General features: G+C 40.5%; 1 pseudogene; it reads right to left on the reverse strand.

Annotated features, from left to right (window-relative positions):
• Window positions 1–6218: 6218 nt before the first annotated feature.
• Window positions 6219–8208, reverse strand: LOC120030701 (annotated as a pseudogene).
• Between the last annotated feature and the right edge of the window lie 5562 nt (window positions 8209–13770).

Raw genomic sequence — 13770 nt, forward strand, 5'->3', positions numbered from 1 at the left:
CTTCTCTCTACTATTATTCTGACATTTCACATTCTTAAAATGAAGTGGTGTTACTAACTGACCTAAGACAGTGCATTTTTATTGAGATTCAATGTCAGGAATTGTGAAAAACTGAGTTTAAATGTATTTGGCTAAGGTGTATGTATACTTCCGACTTCAGCTGTACATACAGTATCTCAAATACCTCGTACCTCTGCACATTGATCTGGTACTGGTACTCGCTGTATTTAACTCCATTCTTGTGTATTTTATTTTATTCCTCTTGTGTTGCTTTGCATCGTTGAAAAAAAACACTATCACTGAAACCTTTCTCTCTTTGTCTTTTATTTAAAACATACGCAAACTCTTCTTCCTGCAGAGCAAACATGAATCCTCCGAAATGTGTGTTTGTATGTTGTATAGAGAAAGAGCGAGAGAGAGAAAGAGAGCGAGAGAAAGAGAGGAGATAGTGATAGCGAGTGTGTGTGCGTGTGTGCGTGTGCGTGTATTTAGTCCAGTCGTCATATGTTTGTAATGACTTCAGTTCTCCTATTGTTGTCATAATTTCATTAGGTATGAAGATGTGACAGTTTAAAGTTTGGTTAGATGTATCTTCATGGCACCTATCCTTGTCTGAAAGATGCACAATTTACAAGACAGATTTAAATTAAACCATTAAAGCTTACAAAACCAATACAGAAACAGAGATTGTAAATGTATTTTGCATGCATATTGGCATAGCATAGGCATATAGCAGTAGTATAACACATTAGTTTCATGAATACACCCCATACTTTCATAGATTGTGCTTTCCCAACCAATCCTAAAATGGGAGGTAGCATTTTTTATTTCACAGACTTCTTGTTGTGCAGAAAGTATGCTACTCTGCTGCTAACATGGAGCCATACGGACTAATACAGGAAGAGGTTTAAAGCCAATGCATTCAGCTTGCCTCCTCTCACAACTGTATTAAGGACGAGTGAGGGCGGGGGGTTGAAACTTCGCATTATTTTTTAGAAAATCATGTCTCTGCATCTCTGATTACAAAGTAATTCAGAGCTGACTGACAGGATTCCAATCTGCTTTTTTTCAGCCTTATCTTTTACCTCAACTGCCACAGACTCATAAATGCATTTTAATAAGGTAAGTATTGAGTGAATTCTAAACAGTATTCTGAGGGAACGCTAGCTACAACATTTAAATGGAATCAGCTAGCATTCTTCTGTGCTACCAGAACACATACTTTTGCATTTACATTAGGAATCTTTATGGTGTTTTTAAAACTATAGATTTCTTTTGTGTAGGCATGCAAGTCAATCATTTCGTTCTGCTCATATAGTTGATTTGGAAAGATAAGCTCGATCTAAATGTCCGCTTTTGACGAGAGCTGAATACGAAGCTGTCCTTGTATAGGATATCAGAGACTGGACAGTTTGTGAGTGATGTATACTCTTTTGTCAAGTTTTGAGACACAATCCTTCCCTGGGTTTACAGCACTACCATGTGTATACATTACATTAAATATTCTATTGAAAAGCAATGTGTCAGCAGAATGTTATTTGCCCTTCTTTTTTTGCTCCAACATGGCAGAATGTGCAAACCTCAGTTGAAAAGTGTTACTTGACATCCCAGACTCCAAAGCTATCTTTTAGCTGCTAAAATAAACGGATACATATGGAGGGAGAGGCAGGCCTCCCCATGGACCATCCTATCTTAAGGCAAGTCTCTGTTGTTTGATGGAGCTCAACAGACAAGAGTTTTCCACTGCGACAACGTGAAGGGGGTAGCAACAACTAGGCGCCATGGGTAAAAATATCTCAGCTTGAAGTTTGCCAAATATGTTACAGTGGATGAAAACCAAAGTAATTAATCTTCCTCTATATTTAAGATGTCTAAGTGGCCTATGGACCTGTTTCTTTGAGAATTTGATTGGTACAGACTGGTCTCATGGACTAGAAGTAACATAGTAAACGTACATCTGAGACTCTAAAATGAGTATGATATGTTACTTTTGATATGATTTCAACAAATAGAAGGGTACAAACGTCTAGCAACCCAAAGGTTGCGTGTCATCATGGACAACTTTGGAATTTTAGCTAATTAACAACTTTACAACTACTTACTACTTTTTAGCTACTTTGCAACTGCTTAGCATGTTAGCTAACCCTTCCCCTCTCCATAATCTTTAACCTAACTCGTAACCCTAACCTTACCTCCTAGAGCTAACGTTAGCCATCTAGCTAATGTTATTTACAACAAATTTGAAGTTGGAACCTATCATACGTTTTCCAAATTCATAGCATATTGTACGATTTGCAATTTCTTAACATATATTATGAATCGTAATTTGTAACATATCATTCGAAATGCATGATGGACATCCACAAATGAATACACACCATACAAAAACTAACATTTTTGATTTGATTTATTAGTACCCCATTAGCCAACGCCAATGGCAACAGCTAGTCTTTCTGGTGTCCGACACATAACAAAAACAAAGACATTACAGACAAAAGACTGTACAATTTAAATATATTTAAAAACATGAACATATAGTGTCTGTCCGTGTGCATCCATCATTTACACATAAATGTCAGTACAGACATACAACAAATAGGTCACATGGGGGATGAGAGGATTTGCTTTGTTTTTATACATTTCCTTGAATTTGTTCTGGACCTAGCGACTGTGAAAAGTCCCCTGGTGACATAAGTGTGTGTGTCAGTGCTGTGTGTAAGAAGACTATGCAAACAAATTGGAATTTCCAACATATTAATATTTCTTATAAAAACAAGAATTGACGCAGTCAGTCTTTTCTCAACTCTTAGCCAAGAGAGACTGGCATGCATAGTATACATTTTTAGCACTCTGATTACAACGAAGAGCAAGACATGTTGCTCTGTTCTGGGCCAGCTGCAGCTTAACCTGTTGAGGACAGAGGGCGCTGTTTTCACTTTGGGGGAAAATCGTGCCCAATTTAAACGACCTCGTACTCAATTCTTGCTCGTACAATTTGCATATTATTATTACTATTGGATAGAAAACACTCTCTAGTTTCTAAAACCGTTTGAATTATATCTGTGAGTAAAACAGAACTCATTTGGCAGCAAACTTCCTGACAGGAAGTGGAAAATCTGAAATCGATGCTGTGTTCTAGGGCCTGCCTATAAATGCCCTTCATATATATCAGTATACATGCACTTCATACGTCTTCCACTAGATGTCGACAGGCAGTGAGAGAAGAAATGGAGTGAATAACTTGATCTGGGGTCGAATGAAAGCTCTCGGCATGACGTGTCACCAGTTTCCTGTTTTCTGGAGAGCGCGTGAAGGGACCTGGATTTGCCTTCTGATAAGCTGTCGTTATGGACGACTAATATCTCCGGCTTTGATTTTATTTGATACATGTGACAATATCATCGTAAAGTATGTTTTTTCAATATAGTTTTATTAGATTATTGAAATTTATTCGGGACGTTAGGCGTGTTGCGTTGTGTGCCGTTGTTCAGGAAGGAGAGCTTAGCGCCACTTTGCTAGCTTTCCGTGCTAATTGACTGGAGAAGAAGACATTCTAAATCCAAACAACAATTGTTCCCGACAAAGGACCCCTTGTACAACATTCTGATGAAAGATCATCAAAAGTAGGACCCATTTTATGATGCTATTTCATATATCTGTCGAACATGTTGTACTAGTCATTTGCGCCCAGATTTTGGGTACTCTCTCGCTATACCTAAGCTGGATGTCGTAATGAAGTTATTTTTAGAATTCTAACACGGCGATTGCATTAAGAACTAGTGTATCTATCATTTCCTATACAACATGTATTTTCTAGTAACGTTTATGAATAGTTATTTGGTCAGAATAGTTGGAGTGTCATAAAAATATCCGCACATTCTGGGAAAAAGATGCTACGTTAGCACAATGTATAACCACTGATTTCAGCTCTAAATATGCACATTTTTGAACAAAACATAAGTGTATGTATAACCTGATGTTATAGGACTGTCATCTGATGAAGGTTTATGAAGGTTAGTGAAAATTAATATCTTTTGCTGGTTTATTCCCTATCGCTAACGTGCCTATTGCTATCGCTAACGTGCCTTGATGAATGAATGCGGTAGTGTGGTAGGCTATTGTAGTAGGCTAATATAATGCTATATTGTGTTTTCGCTGTAAAACACTTAAAAAATCGGAAATATTGGCTGGATTCACAAGATTTTTGTCTTTAATTTGCTGTACACCATCGATTTTTCAGAAATGTTTTATGATGAGTATTTAGGTATTTGACGTTGGTGTCTGTAATTACTCTGGCTGCTTCGGTTCTATTTCTGACGGTAGCTGTGATGGTAGCTGCAATGTAAAACTGATTTATACCTCAAATATGCACATTTTTCGAACAAAACATAGATTTATTGTATAACATGTTATAAGACTGTCATCTGATGAAGTTGTTTGTTGGTTAGTTTGGTTGGTTCTTGGTTAGTTTGGTTGGCTTTGTGCATGCTACCTGTGCTGTGAAAAATGTCTGTCCTTTTTTGTATTTGGTGGTGAGCTAACATAAATATATGTGGTGTTTTCGCTGTAAAACATTTTAAAAATCGGACATGTTGACTGGATTCACAAGATGTGTATCTTTCATTTGCTGTATTGGACTTGTTAATGTGTGAAAGTTAAATATTTCTAAAAAATATCTTTTGAATTTCGCGCTCTGCCTTTTCAGTGGAATGTGGGAGGAGTTCCGCTAGCAGAACCCCGGTGCCAGACAGGTTAACTAGATCTTTCTGTGCAGCAGTTGACCATATGACTGGATAATAATGAAGATTAGATAAAACTAGAGCCTGCTGGACTCACTTTGTGGAGTGTGGGGTCAATAAAAGCAGAACATCTCTTTATTACGGACAGACCTCTCCCCATCTTTACAACCTTTGAATCTATATGTTTTGACCATGACAGTTTACAATCTAAGGTAACACCAAGTAATTGAGTCCCCTCAAATTGTTCAACAGCCACACCATTCATTACCAGATTCAGCAGAGGTCTAGAACTTAAGGAATGATTTGTACCAAATACAATGCTCTTAGTTTTAAAGATGTACAGAACCAGTTTATTACTGGCCACCCATTCCAATCACACTACAAAACTATCACTCTAATGCACTTAAGGAAATCAAGAATATATTGGATATATTGGAACTAGTGGATATATGGAGGCTGAAATATACTGACCTAGTGAGATATACATGGCAGAGGCTCAATCAAGCTAGTAGTCTTGACTACTCTCTTAAACAGACAATCTGGCACAGAGAGACAGGAAACACAGGGGAAAATAAGCGACACCTGGAGGGGGTGGAGACAATCACAAGGACAGGTGAAACAGATCAGGGCGTGACATTTGGAGCGCATGCAAACGCTATTTAGAGTTGTTGAATGGGATTGACTAGTGTGTTGATATAACAGTAATATTATAAAAAGTGTATGATTTTAGTGCAATGCCCATCACATCATTCAAAATATCAGAATTGGTTAAATAATGTTATGCATGCCAGCATATAAGGCAATAATTAAGAGTAGGCAAAGTTATCGTGTCAGGCAAAAATTATACAATGAACAAAAATATGAATGCAACATTTGATTTGCGACAATTTCAAAGATTTTACTGAGTTACAGTTCATATAAGGAAATCAGTCAATTTAAATAAGTTAATTAGGCACTAATCTATGGATTTCACATGACTGGGAATACAGATATGCATCTGTTGGTAACAGATAGCTTAAAAATAAGTAGGGGCGTGACTCAGAAAACCAGTCAATATCTGGTGTGACCACCATTTGCCTTATGCAGCGCGACACATCTCCTTTGCATAGAGTTGATCAGGCTGTTGATTGTGGCCTGTGGAATGTTGTCCCACTTCTCTTCAATGGATGTGCAAAGTTGCTGGATATTGGCAGGAACTGGAACATGCTGTCGTACACGTTGATCTAGAGCAGGGGTGTCAAACTCAAATACCCAGTGGGCCAAAATGTAAAACCTGAACAAAGTCGCGGGCCAACATTGAACAAATGAACCTTTTATGGACCCAAACAAGTTTTGCTTTAATATTGAATATGGAACAAGCATCGCTTATTACCATACAATATATAATTTAATAGTGGAGACATGCAAAATCGAATTTCAAATGAAAAAACACATCAATGGCATTCATTTATTAAATAAATAAAATGTAAATAAAAATCGTATGCCTCTTTTCTATTTGCAGCCTTCTGATTTAAATACCAAAATAAACTTTTTCCACTGGCTAATAATTTTACAAATAAAATGATAATAAATCAATCAACCATTCAAGCCCATGCCTTGTAGCAAGAAAAAGTGCACAAAGAAAACGTTAATTATTGCACACTGATCTAATCTGATGTGCCCAAGCCAGATACCTGGCATCTCTTCTTGGATGCTAGTTCATCAATGTCTGGGCTCAGGCTCTGAGCTGAAGAAATCCTCAGTATCGAGCGAAGGTGTTCATCAGTCAGACGTCTCCTGTGAGTTGTTTTGGTCATCTTCATCGAGGAGAAAAGTTGCTCGCATAGATAAGTGCTGCCGAACATGGAGAGCATCTGAGCAGCTTGGGTGCGGAGCTGAGGCATTGTGTCAGGGATGAACCGTGGAAACTGTGCGGCGCCCACAGCATCATACTTTGACTTCAGCGTGTCGTTGCACTGGAGTTCAATCAGCTCCATTTGGATGTTGGTTGGTGCATTTTCCACATCAACTGCGAAGGGATTACTAAGCAGTTCAAACCTACATTTCTGGACATCGAAGTCGGCAAATCGCCGGCTAAACTCAGCGGCGAGAACACTGAGTTTTTCAGCAAACTGTGCTCATGGGAACACGGCGGTAGAGATCTGCGCTTTTATGGTTTGGCAATGGTTGAAAATGGCAATGGTTTCCTTGCAGCATCTGATTCTCCCACAGGCACAGTTTAGTTTTAAAGGCCCTCACTGCAGCGTACATGTCTGTGATGATGCGCCCTCGCCCCTGAAGCTGCAGGTTCAGCGCATCGAGATGGCTCGAGATGTCACAGAGAAAGGCCAGCTCACACAGAAACTTTTGCTCCCGGAGCTCTGCTGTATCCTTCCCTTTGGTTTCCAGGAATTGACATATTTCCTCACGCAGCTCGAAACATCTGTTCAGTACTTTTCCTCTGCTTAGCCATCTCACCTCTGTGTGATACGGCACGTCTGCGTATTCCGAACCACACTCCTCTAGAAAAAATGTAAACTGGCGGTGATTCAGACCTTTGGCTCTTATAAAGTTAACTACCTGTGTTACTGTGGTCATAACATGTTCCATCTTTAGGGCTTTGGCACACAGTGATTCCTGATGTATGATGCAGTGGTAAACAGTTAGCTCACCTGCACAGTTCTCTTCCCGCATCTTCTCCCGAACCATGCCCACCAGTCCACTCTTTTTACCGCACATCGCTGGCGCACCATCTGTCGTTAATCCAACGAGTTTATCCCACGGCAGCTTTATTTCAGTTACACATTTGGAAACCTCCTCAAAGATTTCCTTTCCTGTGGTTGTGCCATGCATTGATTTGAATCCCAATAGCTCCTCCGTAACACACAGATTTGAGTCCACTCCACGGATGAAGACTGACAGCTGAGCAGTATCAGATGCGTCGCAGCTCTCATCCACAGCGAGGGAGAACGCAACGAAATCTTTTCCCTCTTCCATCAGCTGGTCATACAGACTGGTGGCAAGATCACATGTGCGATCAGCTACTGTGTTCCTGCTCAGGCTCACGTTTGAAAATGCTTGCTTTTTCTCTGGGCATACGAGGTCACAAACTTTCATCATGCACTTTTTCACGAACTCTCCCTCATTAAAGGGCCGGGCTGATTTTGCGATCTCTGCTGCCACTATATAACTAGCCTTTACAGCAGCCTCACTTTGTGATGTGGCTTTTTTGAACATATTCTGTTGTGAAACCAAACTTCTTTTCATCTCCTCTACTTTCTGGCTCCTTTGAGTCATGTCCAGGTCCTTGTATTTGTCATGGTGTTTCGTTTCATAGTGTCGTCTAATGTTGTACTCCTTACTTACAGCCACGTTGACTCCACAAACAAGACAAACAGGTTTGTCTTTTACATATGTAAACAGATATTCTGCCTCCCACTTGTCCAGAAAGCTCCTGTTTTCTGCCTTTCTTTTCGCCATTTTTGGGAAGGGATAGCGCGCGAACAGTTGTAGCGTCTATGTTGCTATGACTACTGTCACAGAGGAGAGGGCGTTTCTGGGTCCTGTCCTGATTGGCGCGCGAAAACAACAGCAGAGCATTATGGGATTCGTAGTATTAGCGGTGAATGCGCTGTATAATACCGGCGGGCCAGCTCTAGTAGTAATTTGGTATTGTCTCGCGGGCCAAATATAATTACCCAGAGTTTGACACCCATGATCTAGAGCATCCCAAACATGCTCAATGGGTGACATGTCTGGTGAGTATGCAGGCAATGGAAGAACTGGGACATGTTCAGCTTTCAGGAATTGTGTACAGATCCTTGCAACAAGGGCCTTGCATGATCCTACTGAAAGATGAGGCAATGGCGGCGGATTAATGGTACGACAATTGGCCTCAGGATCTCGTCACGGTATCTCTATCTCTGTCCAAATTGCCATTGATAAAATACAATTGTGTTCATTGTCTGTAGCTTATGCCTGCCCATACCATAACCCCACCGCCACCATGAGGAAGTCTGTTCACAACGTTGACATCAGAAAACCACTCGCACACATGACGCCATACGCCACATGAAGTCTGCCATCTGCCTGGTACAGTTCAAAACGGGATTCATCCTTGAAGAGCGGACTTCTCCAGCATGCCAGTGGCCATCGACAGGACAAGGACACGAAGCATACTGCTAAAGCAACAGTTGAGTGTTTTAAGGGGAAATATTTAAATGTCTTGGAATGGCCTAGTCAAAGCGGAACCCATCCAACTTGAAGGAGCTGGAGCAGTTTTGCATTGAAGAATGGGAAAAAACCCCAGTGGCTAGATGTGCCAAGCTTAAAGAGACATACCCCAAGAGACTTGCAGCTGTAATTGCTGAAAAAGGTGGCTTTACAAAGTATTGCCTCTGGGTGGTGGGGGTGGTGCACTGCCCTCTATTTTGCATCTTCAAAGTGGTACACATGTTGTGTAAATCAAATGATAACCCCATTACTAAAAATATTTATAATCATGCAATCACAAGTGAAATATACCAAAACACAGGTTAGTTTGTTGTTAATCCACCTATCGTGTCAGATTTTGAAAATATGCTTAGCAGCGAAAGCAATCCAAGCTTTTGTGAGTGTATCAATCAATGCTACAACAGCTAGCACCAAATTAGCATGGTCACGAAAGTCAGAAAAGCAATACAATTAATCGCTTACCTTTGATAATCTTCGGATGTTTGCACTCACGAGACTCCCAGTTACACAATAAATGTTATTTTTGTTCGATAAATATTACTTTTATAACAAAAAAACACCATTTGGGTTGCGCGTTATGTTCAGAAAACCAAAGCCTCGTTCCATTCGGCAAAAATTCCAAAAAGTATCCGTAATGTTCGTAGAAACATGTCAAATGTTTTTTATAATCAATCCTCAGGTTGTTTTTAACAAACATAATCGATAATATTTCAACCGGACCGTAACCTATTCAATAAAAGAGAGAAAGAAAATGGAGAGCTACCCCTCTCGCGCGCAGGAACTAATCAAAGGACACCTGACTAGTTTTGAAAAATCTTGCTCATTTTTCAAAATAAAAGCCTGAAACTATGTCTAAAGCCTGGTCACAGCCTGAGACAGCCATTGGAAAAGGAATCTGGTTGATACCCCTTTAAATGGAAGAAAGACGGGCAAGGAAACACAGATAAATAAATAAAAAATCACGTCCGGGTTCGATTTCCTCAGGTTTTTGCCTGCAGAATCAGTTTTGTTATACACACAGACAATATTTTGACAGTTTTGGAAACTTTGGAGTGTTTTCTATCCTAATCTGTAAATTATATGCATATTCTACGATCTGATCCTGAGAAATAGTCCGTTTACCTTGGGAACGTTATTTTTTTTTAAATATATAAAAATCTGACCCCTAGCGTCAAGAGGTTAAGTTGTATAAAAACATTCATATTTCGTTTTTATACTATTTGGTTTCAGTTTTAGTTTTAAGTGTTAGGGACAGAAAGTAAGTGTGGGAGGCTAGGAGCCATTTGGGTTGAATATTTTTGGGATGATTTTGGGGATGTCACTTCTTGCAACTGGTGGGTCAAATCAAATCAATCAAATCAAATTGTATTAGTCACATGGCCGAATAAAACAGGTGTAGACTTTATAGTGAAATGCTTACTTACAAGCCCCTAAACAACAATGCAGTTTAAAAAATGTGAACCCTTGGATTTAATAACTGGTTGACCCTCCTTTGGCAGCAATAACCTCAACCAAACATTTTCTGTAGTTGCGGATCAGACCTGCACAACTAACAGGAGGAATTTTGGGCCATCCCTCTTTACAAAACTGTTTCAGTTTCACAATATTCTTGGGATGTCTGGTGTGAACCATTCTCTTGAGGTCATGCCACAGCATCTCAATCGGGTTGAGGCAGGACTGACTGGGCCACTCAAGAAGGGGTATTTTCTTCTGTTCAAGCCATTCTGTTGTTGATTTACTTCTGTCTTTTGGGTTGTTGGCCTGTTGCATCACCTAACTTCTGTTTAGCTTCAATTGGCGGACAGATAGCCTTACATTCTCCTGCAAAATGTCTTGATAAACTTGGGAATTCATTTTTCCGTCGATGATAGCAAGCTGTCCAGGCCCTGAGGCAGCAAAGCAGGCCCAAAGTTTTTTTACGTATTCAAGACTCGTCAACAGAGATGTTAGCATCTTTCAGAGATTTCTGTAAGTTTTTAGATGACAATCTAGGATTCTTCTTAACCTTATTAAGCATTCTGCGCCGTGCTCTTGCAGTCCTAGGGAGAGTAGCAACTGTGCTGAAATGTCTCTATTAATTGACAATTTGTCTTACCGTGGACTGACATTTGGAGATACTTTTGTAAGCCTTTCCAACTTTATGCAAGGCAACAACTCTTAAACTTCTGAGAACTCTTTTGTTCGAGGCATGGCTCACATCAGGCAATGCTTCTTGTGAATAGCAAACACAACTTTTGTGAGTGTTTTATATGGGGCAGGGCAGCTGTAACCAAAATCTCCAATCTCGTCTCATTGATTTGACTCCTGACTCCAATTAGCTTTTGGAGAAGTCATTAGCTTAGGGGTTCACATTTTTTCCAACCTACACTGCGAATGTTTAAATGATGTATTCAATACAGACAAGTAAACTACAATAATTTGTGTGTTATTAGTTTAAACACACTGTGTTTGTCTATTGTTGTGACTTAGATGAAGATCAGATTCAAATTTATGCAGAAATACAGGTAATTCCAAGGGGTTCACATACTTTTTCTTGCCACTGTATATACAAGGGGTACCGGTACAGAGTCAATGTGCGGGGGCACCGGTTAGTCGAAGTAATTGAGGTAATATGTACATGTAGGGAGAGTTATTAAAGTGACTATGCATATATAATAACAGAGAGTAGCAGCGGCATAAAAGGGGTGGGGGGCAATGCAAATAGTCTGGGTAGCCATTTCATTAGATGTTCAGGAGTCTTATGGCTTGGGGGTAAAAGCTGTTTAGAAGCCTGTTGGACCTAGACTTGGCGCTCCGGTACCACTTGCCGTGCGTTAGCAGAGAGAACAGTCTATGACTAGGGTGGCTGGAGTCTTTGACCATTTTTAGGGCCTTCCTCTGACACCGCCTGGTATAGAGGTCCTGGATGGCAGGAAGCTTGGCCCCAGTGATGTACTGGGCCATAAGCACTACCCTCTGTAGTGCCTTGCGGTCAGAGGCCGAGCAGTTGCCATACCAGGCAGTGATGCAACCAGTCAGGATGCTCTTGATGGTGCAGCTGTAGAACCTTTTGAGGATCTGAGGACCCATGTCAAATCTTTTCAGTCTCCTGAGGGGAAATAGGTTTTATCTTGCCCTCTTCACAACTGTGCTTGGACCATGTTAGTTTGTTGGTGATGTGGAAGGAACTTGAAGCTCTCAACCTGCTCCACTACAGCCCCGTCGATAAGAATGGGGGGGTGAAGATTAGCATGGCAGATGTGTTGTTACCTATCCTTACCACCTGGGGGTGGCCCGTCAGGAAGTCCAGGATCCAGTTGCAGGTGTTTAGTCCCAGGGTCCCAGGGTTGATGAGCTATGAGGGCAATATGGTGTTGAACGCTGAGCTGTAGTCAATGAGTAGCATTCTCAGGTAGGTATTCCTTTTGTCCAGGTGGGAAAGGGCAGTGTGGAGTGCAATAGAGATTGCATCATCTGTGGATCTGTTAGGGCGGTATGCAAATAGGAGGGGGTCTAGGGTTTCTTGGATAATGGTGTTGATGTGAGCCATGACCAGCACTGCAAAGCACATCATGGCTACATATGCGAGTGCTACGTGCCTTTGTAGTCTGTAATGGTTTGCAAGCCCTGCCACATCCGACGAGCATCGGAGCCGGTTTAATACGATTCGATCTTAGTCCTGTTTTGATACTTTGCCTGTTTGATGGTTAATCAGAGGGTATAACGGGATTTTTTATAAGCTTCCGGGTTAGTCCCGCTCCTTGAAAGTTGCAGATCTAGCCTTCAACTCAGTGCGGATGTTGCCTGTAATCCATGGCTTCTGGTTGGGGTATGTACGTATGGTCACTATGGGCACGACGTCATCGGATGAAGCCATTGACTGATGTGGTGTACTCCTCAGTGGCATAGGAAGAATCCCGGAACATATTCCAACCTGTGCTAGCAAAACAGTCCTGTAGCTTAGCATCTGCTTCATCTGACCACTTTTTTATTGACTGAGTCACTGATGCTTCCTGCTTTAATTTTTGCTTGTAAGCAGGAATCAGAACGATAGAATTATGGTCAGATTTGCCAAATGAAGGGCGAGGGAGAGCTTTCTATGTGTCTCTGTGTGTGGAGTAAAGGTGGTCGAGAGTTTTTTTCCCTCTGGTTGCACATTTAACATGCTGATAGAAATTTGGTAAAACAGATTTAAGTTTCCCTTCATTAAAGTCCCTGGCCACTAGGAGCGCCGCCAGTTCGTGGTGAGTAATTGCGGTTCTGATGTCCAGAAGTTATTTTCAGTCAAAAGAGATGGAAGCAGCAACATTATGTACAAAATAAATTACAAAAAAAGTTAATTACAAACAACGCAAAAAACACAATCGGTTAGGAGCACGTAAAACGTCAGCCGCCTTCTCCGGCGCCATCAAAGTATAGGTCTAGAAAAAATATATCCTTGATTGCGATAGTTTTGATAAACTTGAACGCAACTTAATTATCATCCAAACCAACTTTACATTTTCAAGACATTTTATTTTTCTCTTGAGATTTCCCTTTAGCTCAGGAAGCGCAATGCATACAGTATGTGTATTTTTTTTATTTGTAATTTCAGAGGTTTCCAAAACCGTATTGCATGCTGTCATTAACTTGAACTGTCTTCATGGTAAGCAACTCCAGTGTAGATTTGGCCTTGTGTTGTACAGTGCCTTGAGAAAGTATTCACACCCCTTGACTTTTTCCTACTTTTGTTGCTTTACAGCTTGAATTTAAAATTTATTAAATTGAGATTTTGTGTCGCTGGCCTACACACAATTCCCCATAATGTCAAAGTGGAATTATGTTTTTAGAAATGTTTACA

The sequence above is a fragment of the Salvelinus namaycush genome, chromosome 36 (assembly GCF_016432855.1).
Source record: "Salvelinus namaycush isolate Seneca chromosome 36, SaNama_1.0, whole genome shotgun sequence".
Classification (NCBI taxonomy): Eukaryota; Metazoa; Chordata; class Actinopteri; order Salmoniformes; family Salmonidae; genus Salvelinus; species Salvelinus namaycush.